The 17,204-nt window shown below is 48.4% G+C and overlaps 1 long non-coding RNA gene and 3 pseudogenes across 1 annotated transcript; all 4 read left to right on the top strand.

Moving 5' to 3' along the window:
• Positions 1 to 5,128: 5,128 nt before the first annotated feature.
• On the top strand, positions 5,129 to 7,383 carry LOC114796796 (transcription factor NF-E2 45 kDa subunit-like; annotated as a pseudogene).
• Positions 5,334 to 5,997, top strand: LOC114797198 (uncharacterized). Its single transcript, XR_003750819.1, has 3 exons — positions 5,334 to 5,415; positions 5,753 to 5,845; positions 5,927 to 5,997. It is a non-coding gene; the product is annotated as an uncharacterized LOC114797198 (long non-coding RNA).
• A 169-nt stretch (positions 7,384 to 7,552) lies between the features above and the next one.
• On the top strand, positions 7,553 to 10,757 carry LOC114796795 (chromobox protein homolog 3-like; annotated as a pseudogene).
• Positions 10,758 to 12,548: 1,791 nt separating this feature from the next.
• Positions 12,549 to 15,070, top strand: LOC114796794 (sorting nexin-10A-like; annotated as a pseudogene).
• Positions 15,071 to 17,204: the final 2,134 nt, after the last annotated feature.

Below are 17,204 nucleotides of genomic sequence, written 5' to 3'. Positions count from 1 at the left end.
CGGGAAGTCGTGGATCTACTACGGCAGTGGGTTTGAGCAGCGCAGGGTCAATTAAACCGGACACACGCACAGAACACGGTGACAGCAGGTCACGATGACTTGTTGCCATATTTCTGAACACTCCAGCACTTCACATGGAGGAGGACGAACGTTCTAACGTCTTCACTAAAACATTGATTCTCATGAAAGTGAAAGTGAAGTGATTGTCATTGTGAAACACTGCAGCACAGCAAACGGTGACACAACGAAATGTGTCCTCTGTATTTAACCATCACCCTGAGTGAGCAGTGGGCACCATGACAGGCGCCCTTCACGGGACCTTCATCAAGGGGACCTCAGTAGCTCCTTGGCGAATTGGGATTCGAACCGGCAACCTTCTGGCTACGGGGCCGCTTCCTTAACAGCTAGGCCACCACTGCCCCATAATCCATATGTATGGTCCATATGTATGAGGAATAAAGCGCAATAAAGGCCGTTCAACCAAAACCCAACACTCGGAGTGTCTGCTGTGTGTGTGTTTGGAGGGTTTGGGTGATTCATACTGGAAAGTATTGAAGGGATGGAACTCTATAAACTCTCTCTCTCTGACACACACACCCTGGAGGTCTTGGCAATGAGGTTTCTGATGATGTTCTGTGGATTAAATTATCCACAGGACCGACGGCACTAATAAAACTAAAAATCCATAGTAAAATAACATTATTCCATTCATACTTTACACAGAACAATTTGTTTCTGTTAAAAGACAATTTATTTCAGTTCACATCGATAATCATAAAGACTACAGAACAGGGCAGAACATCAGAGTTCATCTTCTACAGTAGATCCGTAATGGCGCTGTCCTCCTCTGACACCGCACCTTCAAGCAGCTCTCCAGGGTGCATCCTGACAAACCCACACACACCACACACCACCACACACACAGGTCATTTAACATTTCCTGAGACACCGCGTCACTCGTGGGGCGAGAAGGTGTGAGCCACTCACTCGCTCTCCGCCACCAGCTTGGTGAGAAGATCTCGGATCATCTCCGCCGCGCTCGGCGCGCCCTCTCCGGCCGAACCTCTGTGGCAGGGTGGCGGACGGCGGGCGGGTCCCGGCGCGGGGACAGTCGCTGCAGATGTAGGAGCGGCCGAAGCGCTGCGGCAGGTTGAGGGAGGACTTGGTTCGGGGCCCGCGCTCCCACTGGTCCGAGCGGCCGAACCGGAGTGGCAGGTTGGCGTGCATGTGGGACGGCTTCCCCCGCTGCGGGGGTACAGCTTCACAGCAGGGAAGGAGCCGACAGGCGGCTGCTGAACTGAATGACGGGCAGCGGGAGTCGAGAACCTCCAGGCTGCGGGGGGGTCTCCTGAAATCGCTGAAAATGTCAGGAACAGAAAGTTAACATGACGAAACACAAAGACGTTCCTGGTTCATAAACCGGGTGGATTAATGAATTGGTTGAAGGTTTGACCAGGTGGATTAGTGAGTTGGTCGATGGTTTGATGGGTGGATTAGTGAATTGGTGAAGAGTTTGATGGGTGAATTAGTGAGTTGGTTGGTGGTTTGATAAATAGATTAGCGAATTGGTTGATGGTTTTGATGGGTGGGTTAGCGAATTGGTTGCTGGTTTGATGGGTGGATTAATTAATTGGTTTATTGTTTGATGGGGCGGAGTAGTGAATTCGCTGATGGTTTGACAGGTGGATTAGTGAATTGGTTGATGGTTTGACAGGTGGATTAGAGAATTGGTGGCTGGTTGATGGGTGGATTAGCAAATTGGTTGATGGTTTGATGGGTGGATTAGTCAATTGGTTGGTTTGATGGTTTGACGAGTGGATCAGTTAATTGGTTGATGGTTTGATGGGTGGATTAGTGAATTGGTTGCAGGTTTGATGGGTGGATTAGCGAATTGGTTGGTTTGATGGTTTGACGGGTGGATTAGTGAATTGGTTGATGGTTTGACAGGTGGATTAGAGAATTGGTTGATGGTTTGATGGGTGTTACTATACTCTTTTGACTTCTTTTGAAGTCAATCTTTTGATTGATTGATAGAGTATTTCAAACCCAATTATGAACAGGTGAGAGGTCACAGGCCACTTACCTTGATCTTGGGCCAGTGCAGGCTGTTGTCCGGGGCAAGGAGCTCTGGGAGAACCGAAACCCCCTGGATGGACAGAATCAAAGCGGAGAGCAGGAGGGAGAGGCAGAGAGCAACGGGCATCTTGATGTTAGAGTCAGAAACAGCGACACATCCAGATGACCACCTGCTATATATACACACAAACACACACACCCTACAAATGAGAGTGAGTAACGTGCATAACACACACATGCAGTCAAGACTGTTTTGCTAATTAGCTTCTTTTCAGTGCCATGGGAACACAGGATGGAAAATCGAGACAAATGCATGAATGTGTGGTTCTCATCTCAGGTTTAGACACCAAAATTATACCAATAACCAAACACAACCCAGTTATTAATATCAAAAAGCACACCAGTCCATATTCATACAAGTAATATTCCTACTACACGCAACAATAATAAATAAATAAGCAGCACCTGAAGCTCCGCAACTGAATGTGATAAAGTCTTATGTAGCTGTTTATTTATGCTGCAGTCATTCGGGTTCCAACTGATCTGAAGTTGTACGCTGGTTTGATGTTGGTTACTTGATGACCAAAATTTTTTATTTCAAGAACAGTAGCTTTGATCCCAGAAAACTGGAGCATGACCTTGGTTCTGAGCCCTTTGTTTCGCATCTACTCCTGATGTTTTCCACACACGCTGCTTCCTGCAACTGTCTGTGGACGGCGGTAATGAACAGGACGGAAATTCTTCTCATTCTCACCGCGGCATTCTAATCAGGTCAGACATTTAATAATGACACTGCGTTCTTCTGATAATCAGAACACAGCATTATTTACCAGCCAAATAACCACCAATATTCTACTGAAGCATCAAGAGATCATTCATGTCAACACCACTCTGTCCCCTGTTCTATGAACACATTAATAGGACACAAAAGTGATTTTAATGTCCTGGTTATTTGATGTGTGTCGTCTATTATTATTAAATAAAATCTGATGTTCAGTGAAAGGCATAAACAGACTGGGGTTAATATAAATGAGCCCCTGCAGGTGCAGCACACACACACTCGGGAACATGCCAGGACCATGCCAGGAACGCCACTAATGAGCTGCACAATATACAGGCTGTGATGTGAATAGAAACTCACAGCTCACAATTCTACCCAGAATTCAATATTCAGCTGCCTAACGTGCAGCAGGTGGGCTGATCCTGGTTTTGGGGAAAATTAAACTCAGAACTATGAGGCCAAAATGAAATATATGGCATCACACACAAGAGCTGCAATCGGTCTCTCTGGGGCTGCAAGGTTCCAAACTGATGCTTGTCAGTTTGTCATCTTGATTTCAACATATTTAACATTTTCCACTAGCGATCTTCACATCCGACCCCTATATATATAACTGTAAATGCAACTCGGCCACGCCCCTCTTCACTGTTTACGTAGTGCGTCACCACGTGTTGCGTCGTGCGTTGTTTGGCTGTAAGACGAGCGCAGAGATCTGTACCTGGTCGTGCTATTAAAATAACTACAATGAAGTATAATGACGTGGTTATACTATGGTCATAATTACATAGAATGAAATGGTTCATCGTCGTACATTATGGTTTTTTTTTAAATGTTGATTGTACATCGGACAGAGGGTAAAATTGTGGTAGAAGAAATTTGGAGACTTTTTTTGTGCCACTTCAGTTCCTGTAATGACGGTGACATAACTCTCATATTTATTTAGTAATTGAATTATCTGTTTACAATTAGCACTTTTACTTTTAACTGAGGCTTAAATTAACAAGCATTTCTCACACCATAAATCTCCACAAATCATGCTCATTACAGCGCTTATAAGTAATTATTTAAAGACACATTGGCGATATGTCAACTCCATCATCAGGAGTTTTCTCTTGTTTTAAGGATTTTGTCCTTATAGTCATTTACATTTACAGCATTTACCAGATGCTCTTATCCAGAGCGAGTTACGATCAGTAGTTACAGGGACAGTCCCCCCCCTGGAGACACCTCGGGGTTAAGTGTCATTGCTCAGGGACACAATGGTAGTTAGTGGGATTTGACCTGATTCTGGTTCATAGGTGGTGTCATTAAATATATGCTCACAACCTCCATAATTTATAACTTATTTTTTATTTTGTGCGCATTATGTTTGAGAGCAAATATTTTTAAATGTATTTTCCAAGCATAACTGCAGGTTAAACTTTGGCCTCTATTTCTTGTACTTTAACCTAAGGTCATGGAGATTACAGGTTCAGATACAGAGTATAGTGGAATTATAAACCATCGAACTCTTAATGAGACATCAGAGCCTCAAATGTTCAACAGAGAATGGATACTATAGATCTGGCAAACACAATCATCTAGTAACGTTATATTTAAATAATCATGTCTCAATCTAAATATGTTTTTTGTGTGTGAAATATCGTGTTCATATAAATTGTCTTTATTAGAGGGCTTTTGGATATATCGTTAAGTTGTAAAGTTAAAAAAAAAAAAGAAAAGAAAAGAAAAAAAGCACGTGCTCCCCACTGCCATCTGCACTCAGTGGGCCACGACGATCCGGAAGTGACGTCAGTTTCCAGTCCGTGTCATATATGACATCAATAATGAATGACAGGACGGTTGTGTCATTATAAACCGGTTCGTCGTTCGCGTATTTAACACATGACTCTTAGAACCGAAACTCGTCTTTAAGAAAAGAGACCGAAAACAAGTGGAGAATCGCTGAATGCCGGCTACCGACACTTCTGACTGGCCGGTCCATCGGTCCATCTTCCCCTTAGCCAATCAGCGGCTGCGATGGGGGCTGTGGGGCGGGGCGGGAACGCGGCGGATTATGCGCGCTGGGTTGCTGGCGTCCGGTTCGGCTCTTTCTCATCTTTCCTCGAGTCACCTCAACGCGAAAACAAGCGTCGGTCGCGATGTCGCCGTGTCGCGCGGCGCACTGAGCGGCGGGTGGCGCGGGACGCTCTGGCCGGAGTCGCCCACCGCGTGACGCGCTTTTGTTCGCGCCTCCTCTTTGTTACCGCGTGGCTCGCCGGCCCGGGCGCAATGCAGCAGGTGAAGAAGTATCTGACGGAGGGTCTGATCCAGGGCCGCCATCCTGCTCAGCCTGCTGGGGCCGCCGCCCGTCCCGGGCCCGCACGCCAAGTGCCCCGAGCTGCACCGGCAGCTGGCGCTGCGCGACGTGCGCGCGCTCGCCGCGCCCGCCCGCCGCCGCTTCCCCACGCGCCTCGACGCGTGGCTCGTGCACACTGGTCCGCGGCGACGAGGCCCGCGAGCCCCCGCAGGACGCGCCGGTAGAAGCAGGCGGCCACGTGACAGCGGCGAGCGACGAGGTAACTATCGAGGTTCCTCCTCATCATCATGGTCCAGTACCACAACGCTGAGCTCCACCACACCCCAGGTCCAGACAGGACGTCTGTGTTCACGGACCAGATTTGGCCTTCATCATCATAACACCACGCACACACCACCACGGGTGGGGGGGGTCTGCATCGCTCTCACACACACACACACACACGAAGACTGTTTGCACTTGACCTTGGAGGTGTGTGTGTGATGGTTGGACAGTCCTGACCCTGCCTGGTTTTAACTCATGGTCGATGAAGGTGTGGCCAGAATTCAGGAAGACTGCTGAGTGTTTGTGTGTGTTTGTGTGTTTCGGAATATGAGGATCTCAGCGTAGTGAAACAGGAGGAAGACGAGGAGGAGATCAGCGCCGCTCCGCTCCACCAGGAAACGCACACGTCTGCAGTGGGACATGAGGTACACACAACACACACACACACTACACAACCAATCTCACACTTACTCCTGGATCTGACCTGTGTGTCTGTGTGGTTTCAGAGTTTGTTCAGCAGTGGGGACAGATCTCCAGCAGCGCTGGCAGGACTTCCTCTCCCTGCCTGAGTTCGATGTGAGTCCTCGTCACACACATTAATCTCCATCCATTAAAATCACGATTTATTTAGTCTTATCACGATTTTATTTATCATCTCCCAACATCTCATGTGTAGTGTGCACAGAATGTTCATTCTGGCTGTGTGTGTGTGTGTGTTGTGTGATCGTACAGGATCTTGAGCGGCTGGCGGACCTGGGCGTGGCCGGATTATCCGCTGCCATCAGCCACAATGTCAGTTTACAGGAGGCCATGGTACCAGGGCCAGGTGGTCCTCAGGACAGCCAGGTCCTTCGCTGTTACGTCTGGAGTCCAGTAACTCCTCCCTCCCTGACGCGCCCTCTGGGGATGGTGGAGAGTTGCCCCCGCCCCCTTTCCCTCTGGTGAACAACGCCTCTGGGAACGGCGGCGCTCCTGCAGGAGGGGGCGGGTATCTGGACGAAGCCGTGTTTGAGCAGATTGGTCTGCTGGGATTGGAAGGGCTGGACGTGATTGGCTGTGAGCTCCTGGGAGAGGTGGGGTTGGCAGCAGGCTCTGCGCTGCTATTGGACGATCCTGACTCAGACTCTGGTTTATCGGTTGAAAGCTCCAGGAGCTCCGCCTCTCCCTGCATCTCATCATCGTCCGGTTCGCTGTTGGAGTATGAGGGTGGAGCCACTGGCTACAGTAGCGAGGTGGAGTCTCTTCCCCCAAAAGGTGTGGCTTATGCAGAGAGGGTTTATCATGACCACGCCTACTGTGCCCAGCCCCCTCCCGGCCAGCATCAAACAGGAAGTAGAGAGTGAGGAGGAGGAAGAGGAGGAGCTTAGCCGTGATGGGCAGCGCGTGCGTGCGCTTGGTTTGCCCTACTCAGCCCTACAGATTGTCAACATGCCCATGGAGCACTTCCTGGAGCTGTTGGAGGGGCGGGGCCTGTCAGGGCCGGAGGCGGGGCTGCTGCGAGACGTGAGGAGGCGGGGTAAAAACAAGCTGGCGGCGCAGAACTGCCGGAAGCGGAAGCTGGAGGCCATCGCCGGACTGCAGTTGGAGGTGGAGGGTCTGGCGGCGCGTCGGGAACACCTCCTCCGCGAGAGGAACCACGTCGGCCGCCACTCGCGCTCGCCAAGCGCCAGGTGCAGGCGCTGTCGCATGAAGTGCTGCTGGGCCTGCGCGACGAGCGCGGCCGACCTCTGACCCCCAACAGGCACGCCCTGCACTGCACCGCCGACGGACGGGTGGTGGTGGGCGGCGCGGCGGCAGTGATGCGGGAAAAAATAACAACAAGAGGAAGAAGGGAAGAAGAAGAAACCGTTGAAGGCGGGGTACGGGGGTGTGGCAGAATAACGGCTCAGCCTCTTCCTGTTCCGTGCAGCCTGGAACAGAGATGTTTGGCGATATTAAACACGAGACAATGGAGAGTGTGTAGGTGTGTGTTTTGGGTTGGTGGGGAGGTTTGATCCTCTCTGTCCTGGGGACAGGAAATGGTGATTAAAAATCAACATTCAAATGCATTCCGCTGCCCTGAGGAACGTCGCCGGACACCTGCTGCGGCGTCCATGGCGACGTGAAGCTTGTCTGCAGTTGCCATGTCACCCATGTCGCAGGAGCTGGAGAACCTGCCGGTGACGCCACGCCGCTTCGTTTTCATGACTACTTATTTCATAAAAACTACCTCACCGCACCGCGTCACACACTCCTGTACGGAACTCCTTTTATACCTGTGTGTGTGTGTGTGTGTGTGTAGATTTTGGGGTGAACGGTATTTTCAAGACGTTATGAATTACTCTGTGTGTGTGATTATTAATATTATTAAAATAAAATAACTTTTTTTTTGTGAAATCGATTCACCTGCTCTTTTAATTGTTCAAGAACAAAAATAAAAGCTCACCTCCGCGCGGCGACGCTGCGCTGCCGTGCGTAAGGGGCGTGGCTCGTCGGCGTGCCTAACACGCGCAGACCCGCGCGGCGCGTAAAGGACGTCGCCGCGCGAGCTCGCCTACGTCAGCACGCACGGGGCGTGGCCGAGCGGCGGTTTGTCTGCACGCGGCGTGGAAGAGCGGCTCCATTTCTCTCGCGCACGGTGGCAACAAAGGAAAAGACGGGTGAGTACCGGGACCGGGCCGCGGGAGCCGCGCGTTTTGCCGGGACCGGGCCGCGGGGCCCGCGTACTGCAGCCTCGCGTCCCCCCGAGGAGTCTGCTGCTGCTGTTGTGGTGGTGCTTTTTTTTTTTTTTTTTTTTTTGGCGGGAGCGGAGTCGCGCCGGGACGGATCCGGTTTAAATCCGGACCTCGGCGCGGTTTAGTCGAGCCGCGGCCCTCCTCTCCGTCCGCTATTTGACGGTATTTAAACGTCGCCGCAGCCGCTCTCCTCTTTTTGCGAACTCGTCTTACAGTCAGCTGACCAACACCGCGTCACGCTTACACTTTGACCCCGGGTGCGAGTCCTCCGCGCGGTTTCGGGTTGTTGCGGAGCGAACGAACCCCCGTGCGCCGTGGATTTTGGTTTTGTCGCGGGGCCTGTTGGGAAATGTAGGCCTTTCGGCGTCGTTTAGAGCCGGTGGAAAAGGCTGACTCCGGTAGGCGGCGCTCGTATCACGGCGTTGATTACCTGGTGCAGGGACGCACCCGAAGGTCCGCGTGGGCCCCGGTGTGGCGTATCGCGGTGTTAAAGCGCGCCATGTCTTTATTTCTCGTAGCCATGGGCAAGAAGCAGCTGACCAAATCAAGAAGGAGGTGTCTGAGCCGGAGGAGTTTTTGTGGTGGAGAAGGTGATTGACCAGCGCGTGGGTCAAACGGGAAGGTGGAGTTTTTTCCTCAAGTGGAAGGGCTTCACAGAGTGAGTGACCGTTCGGTGGGGTCTGGTTGACTTTCTCCTTGGTCGGGACTGTGCTAATGCGTGTCTTGTGCTCCACAGCGCTGACAACCACTGGGAACCAGAGGAGAACCTGGGACTGTCCCAGAGCTCATCAGAGCGTTCCTGGACTCGCAGAAGGGGGTGGTGGAGAAGCCCGAGTCCAACCAAGAGGAAGCCCTCCACAGAGAGTTCGGAGAGACGAGGAGAACAAAGCCAAGAAGAAGAAGGAGGCGGTAAGATGATTTCTGCAGCTTCAGCCTTCCTGCACCGGGGTTAACTTCATACCGCATGGCAGTATGATCCATCTTCTGATCCATCTTTGTTGTAGAATGAGAAGCCACGGGGATTTGCACGGAACCTGGAACCCGAGAGGATCATTGGCGCTACGGACAGCAGTGGGGAGCTCATGTTCCTCATGAAGTGGTGAGATGTTCGATCTCGTAGGAGAACCAAACCCAATTACAGCAAACTACAAAGGATCAATACATCCACAAGCGGCAGAGGTGGCCTGGTGGTTAAGGAAGCGGCCCCAGTAATCAGAAGGTTGCTGGTTCGAATCCCGATCCGCCAAGGTGCCACTGAGCAAAAGCACCGTTCCCACACACTGTCATGACTGCTCACCACGCAAGGGATGGTTAAATGCAGTGCAATCACAATTACTTTTTAGGGGCTGTGGTGGCCTCGCGGTTAAGGAAGCGGCCCTATAATCAGAAGGTTGCTGGTTCGAATCCCGATCCGCCAAGGTGCCACTGAGCAAAGCGCCGTCCCCACACACTGCTCCCCGGACGCCTGTCATGGCCGCCCACTGCTCACACAGGGTGGTGGGTTAAATGCAGAGGACAAATTTCACTGTGTGTGCTGTGTATCACAAGCGACAATCGCTTCACTTCAGAAAGGACGTAACTGTAATTCACTACTCTTAAGTAGTATTTTAACGTATCTACCAAAGAGACCTTTTTACTTTCTTTCTTTTTTTACTTGTGATTTATTTACATAACTGTTTCTGATCCTATAACCCCCCAGACTGATTAATAACGTGTTTTTATCACGCAACCTGCGCGTCTCCATCCCGAATCTCTGACCTTTTTTTATTTATTTGTTCGGCTTGTTGGACGGGGTTTGGAATCTGCAACCTCTGGCAAGACCGGGATTTATTTTTCAAAAGCAGTCTCTGTGTGGAGCTCCAGCAGAAAATCAAAATGACGCCACATTAACAGTGAATTATGAGCAAGGTTTTTACTTGCAGTGGCATCTATTGTAATTGTGTAGTTGAAGTATTTTTGCTGTTTGTAGTGGCTTTAAAGATTCATAAAGACGTTTTGTTAAAAGGGACTCAATAGGATGTTTTTAGGACGTTAATAACCACTGTATACTTAAAGTGTGTATCTCTACTTTAAATCAAGTGCACATCTTGTACTTCGTCCACCACTGCTGCTGAGTACGTGTGTGCGTGTGTTTTGTAGGAAGGACTCGGACGAAGCAGATCTGGTTCCGGCACTGAAGCGAAACCGCGCTGCCCTCAGGTGGTCATCTCCTTCTACGAGGAACGTCTCACCTGGCATTCCTGTCCCGAGGATGAGCAGCAGTAGCTCGACTCCTCCCGCAGCCGCGCCCTCCGCCGCCATCAACAGTCTGCTAACGCCCCCAAGTTCTGTCTATAAGCTCCTCGCTTACGCCCCCTTCAACCTGAACCAGTAACTGTAACGTCGCCGTTCCTCCTCCCAGGGATCTGGGTGTTGTGTTTTTTTTTTTTTTTTTTGTGTAATAGCTGTTTATAATGGACTTAACTGTGTGTGTGTGTGTGTGAGAGAGAGAGAGAGAGAGTGCGTGTGAGTGTCCTGTTGAACAGACTTGAGTTATGGAAGGATGGAGCATTAAAGAGGAGATGGATTCATTCCTCCTCCTTAGAATTACAGAACGTGCCCCACCCCCCCATGTCATTTTTTTCCCCTCTCGACTTCCCCTGTAAATATGTTTTGTTTTGTTCAATAAAAGTTTCTATGAGTCTTTTACTACGTCTGTCTATTTCCTTGATCTCCATTCTATTCTGCACCTGTTCACTACGTCCTGGCTGTTGGAATGTCCACGTCAGTGTGGTCTTGGACTTGTATGTCAGTTACTGGAACACCAGACCACACCTGAAGAAGGTTTCCTCAGTGCTCACGAACATTTAGAGCTACTGTTTTCAACCCCTAATCCTGAGGGACACTTGTCAAGATTGAGTGTCTCCAGGGGGACAAATAACAGGGTTAAGTGCCTTAGCTCAGGGACACAATGGTGCCATTACAGCAAATCACTTTATATTTGTATTTGAAGACTTAAAAATCCTTCCAAAAGTTTTTTCATACCTCAAAATTTTCACCAAGATGCCCTGTGTATGAGCAGAACTTTGTAGATTCTGCATTTTTGATGTGATTGTCTTCTGTATGTCTCGAGGTCTCGCCACACCGGGACTGGAAATCACTGTTTATTGGGGAGCTCCGGTGAGCACGTTTTCTTCTGGATTGCTGATACAGAGCGATGTCCCCATTCTGTAGACAAAGTTGCATTTGCCTGGCTGTTGTATGGACCCAAGATCTTGGCTGACACACCCGTGTCTTCATAAAAATAATTGCTTCAGACACACCCCAACATTTCCTCATGTTTCATTAAAACCGTGCGACATCCTACAGAACAGAAGGAGATGTCAAGCGTGCATTAAAGACGGAAAGCTGCAATGAAGCTGCCTGATTGTAATCGACAATTCACTTCACCATTTGGGAACCACATTCAGCAACATGGCTGTTCCACCAGGCCTGTGTTAATAAACCAATTACACCCATTATATTAAGTCAAAGAGGCAGTTGAACTGATGCTGATATATATATATATATATATATATATTTACTTTTAGGGAACCTTAACTAGCAAAAAATGTTTTTAATAAGAAAACTGACCAAACCCTCAGCATAACCATGTTTACAGCATTTATGAGACGCGTCTCACAATCAGTAGTTACAGGGACGGTCCCCCCCTGGAGACACTCAGGGTTAAGTCGTCAGGGACTCGATGATAGTAAGTGGGATTTGAACCTGGGTCTTCTGATCCATATGGGCGAGTGTGTTTCTAAGGTTTATAAGATCCCAATAAAATAAACGTGATGTCTGTGGTTATGTTGTATTCTCATGGCGACAAGTAGATGGCGCCCCAGTCGTAAGTATTCGAAGTCAATGTGAAATTGTTTATATAGACACCTAGTGAGGCGACGTAATAATCAACATAAAAAATGCGATAATAACCAGCTTAGTGTAACTTCAAGGACTTTTTAAACAGTAAAAAGACGCCACCTTCATCCCCGTGGAAGGCGAGGGGTCTGGGGTCAGGTCTTCAGAGCCTGCTGGTGGAGACCAGTGAGACCCGCTGAGTGTGGCCATGATGGAAATTCCCCTCGAAGAAAAGCGGATCTTCAGATGCTTCGTCCTTTCAGATTCCCGCGGTTTGATGACGCGAAGTGTAGCAATTTAAGAATGAAACGCAAATAAAACGAGTGTGCCGGGTCCCGTGTATAAAACGCGTTTGATTGATTGGTTTGTGATCAGGTGACCCCGCGCCCAGACGCGCTGATTGATTGAGACGCTGCAAGCACCACGCTGTATCTGACAAGAAGACCGATTATCAATTCAACCGTGGGTCCAGTCACGTGATGTCTGTTGACATGGCCCCTGATTGGCGGATTTGGACTCCCAAAATCACGTGGACGAGCACACGTCATGGAGTCGGCAGCTCGCCCCGCGTACACCGGTCGCAGAGCCGCGTGTGGCTCGAGCCGAGAGCTTGTTCACGCGAGTCTTGGTGAGTGTGTGTTTGTGTTACTGTAGTAGTGGCTTTTGGGGTGATTGTGTGTTTGGGTTATTGTAGCAGTGGGGTTTGGGGGTGATTGTGTGTTTGGGTTATTGTAGTAGTGGGTTTGGGGTGATTCTGTGTTTGGGTTTCTGTAGTAGTGGGTTTAAGTGAAAGCGAAGTGATTGTCACATGTGATACACAGCAGCACACAGTGAAATTTGTCCTCTGCATTTAACCCATCACCCTGAGTGAGCAGTGGGCAGCCATGACTGTGCCTGGGGAGCAGTGTGTGGGGACGGTGCTTTGCTCAGTGGCACCTCAGTGGCATCAGGATTCGAACCAACAACCTTCTGATTAGTAGTGGGTTATGGGGGTGAGGTCGTAGTTTGGTTACTGTAGTAGTGGGTTTGGGAGCGATTGTGTGGTTGGGTTTCTGTAGTAGTGGGTTTGGGAGCGATTGTGTGGTTGGGTTACTGTAGTAGTGCGTTTGGGGGTGAGGTTGTGGTTGGGTTACTGTAGTAGTGGGTTTCGGGTGAGGTGTTTGGATTTCTGTAGTAGTGATTGTGTGTTTGGGAATTTTTGCTGTGTCACAATGTGGACATTTTTGTCTGGAATTGGTGAATAAATCTGGGAAATGTCGGCATGTCACAACAGAAGTGTGTGTTTGTGTTTGTGTGTGTGTGAGAGAGACTTCCTGTTATAGAGTGAGCAGGTTCTTGTTTGCAATTGTTTGGCTGTTTTTGCTGCTGTTGTGCCTGGATCAATAAACCATATTGGATCAGGACTCAGTTCTCCTGCTCCTGGTTTTCTGTTGAACTCTGACCCTGGAAACCGGAGGCTACAGGGTTCATGTGACTTTGTTGACCTCTCACCCTCTGTGTTTTCTGTTTTAGATGGAGGAGAGTGTGGACAGCGGAATGACAAATGTGAGGAGAGAAACAGAACAGAGAACAAACACACACACACACACACATACAAACAGACAATTTTTATCCGGTTGTAGCTGTGTGGCTCTCAGTCCAGTCCACCTGACTGCTTGTTTTCTCAGTAAAGCTGCTTTATGACGCCATGAGGAACGTGAGGAACGAGTAGAAGATTAATTATTTCGTCATGAACTTATCCCTGGTAATGAGGAGCTGGACCGATGGTGGTTGTGCAGGCAGGGTGGTGCTTATAGTTCTGGACTGATACACACACACACACACACACACACACACACACACACACACACAGATTAATGTCCCCTCTGCTCTTGTGTCATGTGACCTGCAGGAGTTCATCAGCGTTTGGGTTCAGGATCCGCATGTCCACAGAGACGATTTCTGGCACACGCACGTCGACTACCAGATCTGCCTGCATGTGAGTTCAGCCCACAGCGCCCCCTGCTGTCAGAACCCAGAGCAGCTCACACACGGCTTTACTGGCCACACACTGATTAAGTGAGCGCTGCGTCACGTGGCATTTACATTGACACCAGAACCACTTACATCAGTGCTTGTATCAGTAGTCCATGTCTGATCTTCATACATGACTCTGGTGTGTGTGTGTGTGTGTGTGGTGTGTGTGAGAGAGAGAGAGAGAGAATGATGGGCGGAGCTCCATCTTGCTCTGCTTCTCAGACCAACAGCATGTGCTTCTGGAGGAAAACGGTCGTGTGTGCGGCGACGGTACAGCGAGTTTTGTTTGGCTGAGGCAATAAACTGCAGGAGAATGCGCTGCTCATGTGAGACTGCCTCCTGTCTCCGCCCACCTGGTATATAAACCCCGCCCCATCCTTCACATCACTGATGTGTGTGTGTGTATTTGTTTTGTAGGGACCTGCCCCAAACCTCCCTCCAGGACCCCGTTCTTCAGCTCCAGGAACAGCTCTCCACGTGGCTGAGAGGATGAAGGGGCTTGCAGCAGTTTCTGGAGGCGTGAGTCTCTGCCCCTTTCCTGTCTCCTGTAGGATATTGTAGGATAAGATGCTGACCTCTGACATCTCTACTCTCTGGCTCCACCCTCAGGGTGCTCCAGAGGACACTGTTCCTGTCTGACAGTCGTCTGCACTGCACTTGTTCCTGCAGTAGGAGCTGAGCGTGGGCCGAATGGAGGCGTGCAGTCAGGGCCTGACGCGCTACACCATCGCACAGGCCATCTTGAGCTCGCCCACATGTGTCACCACCCACACTACGGGCCAGAACACGTGACGACGACGATGACAACAGCAGCAGCAACAGTGACTGTGACTCTGATTGTGAGAGGTGTGTAGGCGGGGGGGGCGGCGGCAGTAGAAGGTTGTCTAGAGGAGTAGGATGTTGTCTTTTCAGGACTGATGCATACTGGGTAATGTCATGTCTGTGTTTTGTAGCACAAACTCTTCTGGACTGGGTCAGAGTGTGGAGCCGACCACACCCCCTGAAGAAGGGACCTGCCACAGTGACAGCTCCGCCCCGTGACTGCTCTGGCAGAAGTCTATAATTGTCTATTGCCCAATGAGCTATACAAACACACACACCACACACACAACATATATATACACACAGGGTTTATAATATCTGGATTTGTTCTGGTTTTAAGGTGTACATATCTGATTGGTTGGTCCTTTTTTCTTTTTTTATGATCTCAGCAGCAGTGGGTGTGTCTCTTATTTGATTCTTAATGTTTTATTGGAAATGAGGAGTTGCATTTTAAAGAAAATATTATTTAAACCTTGTTTTATTGTGATTTAAGTAAATAGCGTAAAGTAAAAAAAAAAAAGCTTTTTAGAAAACTTTAGAGGTGGAATTGCTGAACATTCCTCCTGCTGATTTCAGAGAAGTGAAAATGGATTTTACAGTACAAAAATAAATTATTAAACAATGGTGACTTATTTTATGAAGGGACTCTTTCTCTAATTCCTCAACTGCTTCATTTCAATGAAATTGTGTGGGTTTTTTGTTTTGTTACAGTTTTTATGTGCGGCTGGATCCACTGATCACCCACAGTGAATGAATGTTCAGCTTGTCATGTAAACATTTAATAAATAACACAATAAATATATGTAAGTAATAAGTTAGTCATGATTGAATTATTAAATGTGTTGTTATTCATTTGAACTGTAGAATAAAGAGTTGGTTCTACAGCCTTTTTGCATTTACTGCATTTCGCAGATGCTCTTATTCAGAGCGACTTTCATTAGTGCTTTGAAATATCCGTCATTGAAAACCCTTGTTTGGTTCACTAGGAACCCAACCCACCTACTCCTCCAACTTTTAATTATGAGGTCTTTTGAATCTACTACTGTAATATTTTTAAGTATTATATTTTTACAGTAATATTTCTAAGTAAATATTTTTGAAGAGTTTTAGCGACTCAGCTATTGGAACATCTAGTGAGGAGTGAGGAGTGATGAGAGGTCTGAGGTCGAGGGTGCTGCTGACCCTTCCTTGGCTTTGTAGGCCAGCAATGGTTTTCATTATAGTTTATGGGATATTCTTAAGAAAAAACACACATTAAAGCACATAATACATGTTAATTAAAGTGAAAAAGTGAAACAGGAAAAGGCGCCCAGGGGGGCAGTGTGTGGTGACGGAACCTTGATGAACGGGACCTTAGTGGCACCTTGGCGCTCAGGATTTGAACCTGCAACCTTCCAATTACGGGTCCACTTCCTTACCCTCTAGGCTACCAATTAGCACTGATCAGTTTTGGAATGGGGGCGGGGCCTCTTTTACAGTAAAGATGTTGATGTTACTTAGGGTCAGGTGATTGGGGGGCTCAGCAGACTCACCACACCTCAATACACACACACACACACACACACACACACACGTCCCAGCTCATGTCTGAAGAATAATAACTCTTTCCACATGTAGCCAATCAGAAACACTTATGCCGTGCCGACACAAGTCATATGGGTGAGAAACTGTTATAAATCACAGAATCACCCCCCCTTCTCTCTCTCTCACACACACACACACAACGTGCAGCCTCTCTGTTCTGTGTGTTTTAGCTGACAGCCTCTTACCAATTGATCAATATGTCTGATTGCTGCTCGATTGTGCTGATGGATTAAGGAGGTGAAGATGAGTGACGCTGCGCTCTAATAAAACAGCTAATCATTCGGGGCACACACACACACACACACACACACGGTCCATGAAATGATAAACAACTATATAAACACATTCATTAATAAGATACAATAATAAGTAGCATTCCACTGTTTTGAGACATTTGAAATGTTCTTTAATTGAAATGTAACCCTGAGCATCATTCTTCATAATGTCTGTAATGAAATTCAAGTTGAAGAAAATGTAAAAATCATATTATTTGCATTTTTTTTGTGTCATTACATCTTTTTTAAATACATGGTTGTGTGTGTGTGAGGGATTCCTGTGGGTCTGAACAGCCTGACAGACGCTGATTTACTGACCTCTCACTCATCCAGACAGAAGTGCGGATTGAGAGAGAGAGAAGGAACCTGACAGCAGAGAACATCTCTATCTGTCAGTCAAATATCAAGAAGGAAATGAGTTGCCAGAAGGTCATTAACACACACACACACACACACACACGACAACAAAAGAGAACAGAGTTGTGTATGTGTGT

This window comes from Denticeps clupeoides, chromosome 9 (genome assembly GCF_900700375.1).
Source record: "Denticeps clupeoides chromosome 9, fDenClu1.1, whole genome shotgun sequence".
In the NCBI taxonomy this organism is placed as follows: Eukaryota; Metazoa; Chordata; class Actinopteri; order Clupeiformes; family Denticipitidae; genus Denticeps; species Denticeps clupeoides.
The sequence above is the reverse complement of the archived record's forward strand: the minus strand, read 5'-3'. Positions and strand labels throughout refer to the sequence as shown.